Source organism: Enhydra lutris, unplaced genomic scaffold, assembly GCF_002288905.1.
Source record: "Enhydra lutris kenyoni isolate GAN:26980312 unplaced genomic scaffold, ASM228890v2 scaffoldscaffold23, whole genome shotgun sequence".
Taxonomy (NCBI): Eukaryota; Metazoa; Chordata; class Mammalia; order Carnivora; family Mustelidae; genus Enhydra; species Enhydra lutris.
Window position 1 is genome coordinate 5,665,735 of NW_019154107.1, and position 4,506 is coordinate 5,670,240.

A 4,506-nucleotide genomic window follows, 5' to 3' on the forward strand; every position below is an offset into this window, starting at 1 on the left:
AAGAAAACTTCACAGATGATTCTCCCCCCCATCAAGAGGCATAAAATGTCTAGTTGTCTCTTTGTGCTGCTGGCGGCTGTTAATATCAACACCTACTTGGTCCACTGATTCACCAAGAGTTGCAATATGGTGATATTCTATTTCTATCATTGTTTCTTCATTTATTAGCAAAAATATTTCTATAAAAAGAGTGCTCTCCCATCTTATATTTCATTAACATGAAACGCACCCGTCAAAGGCAAGATAAATACTTGATTTTTCCCTCTGATTTACTGGCTCTTGAAAGAGCGAATTGGCTTCCCCAGCATCTTTCAATTAGCAGCCCACACCCCACCCCATCTGCCACCAAATATCATTATTAACTCATGGACTTGAAATATTTCCTGTGCCTTAATTCATTGTCCTTATTTTTCTTACTAAAGCTCAGATGGCCCTGATTGTTCAGTGAGAGCTTCTTCCAGTGGGCTTCAGAGTACTTTGGACACGACCCCAGAAGCTCTTGTTAGCTTCTTCGCTTTTAAGATGTCTCAGGGGCATCTTGTAAAATTTCCTGCCCCAGATGTGCCATCGAAGGCTAGGTCATTCTGAGCTTCAGAGGTTCCTAGAGAAGCAACATTTACCAGGAGCCACTGTGTTCTCCGCTGTTTTGACAACGACAGGGACACAGCCGGGAAAGCCTTTTAAAGATTTTATTTATTTATTTGACAGACAGAGATCACAAGTAGGCAGAGAGGCAGGCAGGGGTGGGGGGGAAGCAGGCTCCCCGCCAAGCAGAGAGCCCGATGCGGGGCTCGATCCCAGGACCCTGAGATCATGACCTGAGCCGAAGGCAGAGGCTTAACCCACTGAGCCAGCCAGGCACCCCGGAAAGCCTTTTAAATGGGGGCTGAGGGTGGTAGCGTTTCACTTCTGACTTAGCTCAGAGAGACTTTCTCCAGCTCTCCTTTTCCACCTGGTTGCTTATACCGCTTTCTTTCATCCAGTCCCTCAGTGACGACGACAACGATGAGGACAACAACAACAACAACAACGAAAATGATTTCAGAGGCAGTGTGGGTCTGGTGGAAAGCACACTCTGCTTGGAGTCAGAGGTAGCTGAATTAGATCCTGGTTCTTCCTCATTACAGCTGCCATTCATAAATGAGATTATGAATACGGATGTGCACAATGCACATCAATTATTAATAGAGTCTGCGTGATCTGCTTATCATGACCTATGCTGAGCATTTCCTATGTGCCAGATGTTGTGATTTTGTTCTTCATTAATCTTCATGACAACAGCATAGTGTATTTGAAGGGTGACAGAATATGCCACCCCCAAATACGCCACTTCGGCAGAAGGATTATTTTGAGCTAAGGGCACTTGAAAAACAGCAAATGCAAGAAGAGTGTTCTTATCTCCCCTTTTCTTTCTGAAAACGGGAGATAAAACTCCCATGCACGACGTCTCCCTCCCTGTACCAGGAGAAAACACACTTCCACAGGGAGTCAATGCCAGAATTCTGTACAGAGTTTGTTAAAATAATACTTTCTTTAGCCTCCCCATGTATTTTACCTACTTTTCTACAATTGCCTCTTTGTTTGACCTAGTTTTTTTTTTAAGATTTTATTTATTTATTTGACATAGAGTGAGACAAAGAAAGAGAGCACACAAGCAGGGGAGAGGCAGAGGCAGAAGCAGATGCCCACCCATGCAGGATTCGAACCCAGGACCCCAGGATCATGAGCCAAAGGCAGATGCTTAACCGACTGAGCCACCCAGGCACCCCTGTTCAACCTAGTTTAAAAGCATTTAGGTTTTGGGGTGCCTGGGTGGCTCAGTCGGTTAAGCATCTGCCTTTAGCTCAGGTCGTGATCCTAGGGTCCTGGGATCGAGCCCTACATCGGGCTCTCTGCTCAGCGGGAAGCCTGCTTCTCCCTCTCCCACTCCCCTTGCTTGTGTTCCCTTTTTCGCTGTGTCTCTCTCTGTCAAATAAATGAAATCTTTAAAAAACATGAAAAATAAGGGGCACCTAGGTGGCTCAGTGGGTTAAGCCTCTGTCTTCGGCTCAGGTCATGATCTCGGGGTCCTGGGATTGAGCCCTGCATCGGGCTCTCTGCTCAGCAGGGAGACGGCTTCCCCTTTCTCTGCCTGCTTGTAATCTCCCTCTCTCTTTCTCTGTCAAATAAATAAAATCTTTAAAAAAAATAAAAGCATTTAGGTTTTGCCATGTCTTTGGAGCTTCAGTTCCTTATGAGGGCTCCCATGTCACATAATATTTATATTAAATAAATGTGTACCTTTTCTCCTGTTAATGTTTTATGTTAATTAGATTCTCAAGTCCAGCCAAAGACCCTGGAGGATGAAGTTTTGCCTTCCAGAGGTGTGCTGGTAAAGCAGCTGGAAGTGGGGGTGGGGGCCTTGATTCCTAGAAGTTGCAGACTAACATGGTGTAAATACTTCCACCGAGGCTGATTTGAAGCTACCAATGGTTTTAACCACCGGCTTGCAAAATTCCTGAATATTTAACAAGAGGCTCTCCCAAGCCGGCAGGAGCCTGCTTCAGCACACCACTGAATCAGGCCCACTTTAAAAATGAGGAAACAGCGGCTGAGAGAGATTGAGCAACATGGATTCACTCTGGGCGTGCAGGTCCGGGCTCTCAGCCGGCTTTGTCCCTCCACAGCTCCGCACACACGTGCTTTCTCTACCACACACTTAACCCTTCTCTAAGCCGTTGGTTCATACTCTTCGGCCTCAGATTTATGCCTAGGCCTAACAGTATGACCCACATATTTACTTCCTTAACTGTTAACATCCTGGGAGCAGAGGTCATATCCCGTAATCTTTATATCCTCGGGGCCTCATTTCCATGCATGGCACACAGTGGGCACTTGATAAAATACTTAATGTCACTAAATAAATGAAATAAACCAGCTCCAGCTTTAGAGGGGAAAGTGAGAGAATCAGCTCTAATGTTATTCTTTACTTATAAAAGGCCCCCATTTTGAGAGTCACAATTTAATGGGAAAAAAAAGAAAGCTCATGATTAGAGAGCACTTTTAATCCTTAAAACAAAGCCATTCTTTTGTGCATGAGGAAGGCAAGGTAGAGGGGTGAAGCAATTTATTCAATGTCATACAAGCAAAAGGCAGTGGGATTGAGATGTGAACTGGTAGCCAGGCTCCGGCTCCAGCTCACAAACTGTAACTCACCATCTAGGGCAACCATACATGGCGGCCTTTGGTCATTGATACTGGCGGTGCTTTGGGGCTAAGACTGTTTCTTTGACCTGGAAAATGTCTCACCTGTGCCTAGATTAGGTATGAAGGACCCGGGGGGATGTGCTTTCTATCAGCTGCTCCCTGCCTCAACCCTTCTCAGCCAGCCCTGCAAGAAAACTCAATTTTTCCACAGAAGGTCAGCCTCAAGACAAGGCAAGTGGTTCAGGAACCATCCCATTTCACTTTTTCTTCCTCAAAATATATGTGAGTTCTGTTACTAGAAACAAAAATGTGCTCTCCTAAATTTTCCACACAGGCCTCCAAGGAGTTGAAAAACAAAAATCATTTTCCAGTTTCTCTGGCTTCAAGCCTGATTCTAGGACGTGATCCAACACTAATCACCATCCAAATGCCTGTCAGCAAGACAGTCGCTGTGCACTCTGGCGTATAGTACTGAGGCAGTCTTGTGCAATGTTGTTAAAGCATTATGTTATAATTATACCCCGGCCTTGTTTCCTGCACATCTCACAGATGCTTATCCACCAACGGGGTGTTAGCTGACAACCACTCTAAACAAGCCTGGACAAAAGAAATAATAGCGGTAACCCCGAAGAACTTCTGGGAGAATATGCAGCTAATGTTCCAGAATGTTCGGCCAGTCCAATATTCTCTTACAGGCAAGTCAAACGTCAGACAGCCTTTCTACCTTCTCCTCTTCTGCCTTTGACTACTCTTCGTGCTCTCCTGTCTTGTCCAGAACAATGTCACTTTACTCCTCTGCATCTTAAAACATGTCAACTTAAAACATGAAACACTGGGGGAAATTCTTAGAAACCCTCAGCCTCAGAACCCAACACTACCCCACCTCCCAGAGAAGCTAAAATGCTTCTCTATAAGGAGTGGCATATGCATGCTGCTCCTTAGAACTGTTAAAGAAGGGTTACCTACCTACTGTCTTACTGCTCCTCCCCTGGGATGGGAGGAAAAGGGTTATGCCAGGGCCATGGACACTCATGGTCGTGAACACTATGGTCTCGTGCCAGACCAGATGGAATTCTGGGGAAATGTTCCCACTGAAATCCAGGGAAGGGGTGAAGAGAAAGATCCTGAGAGAAGAATCTAGGTGGTGATGTGTGTGGCTTACATTCTTGGCTGTGTTTTAAGAGGTTTCCAAGCAGGTTTTAATTAACCTTCAGCTGAAACTTGCTAAACAAGTTTTGCAACCCAGGTTATTGTGTTAGTATTTTTCCGGGTGTATTGTCCTAGGTTTGAATTTCATGAAGTTTATTATTCTAACTACAA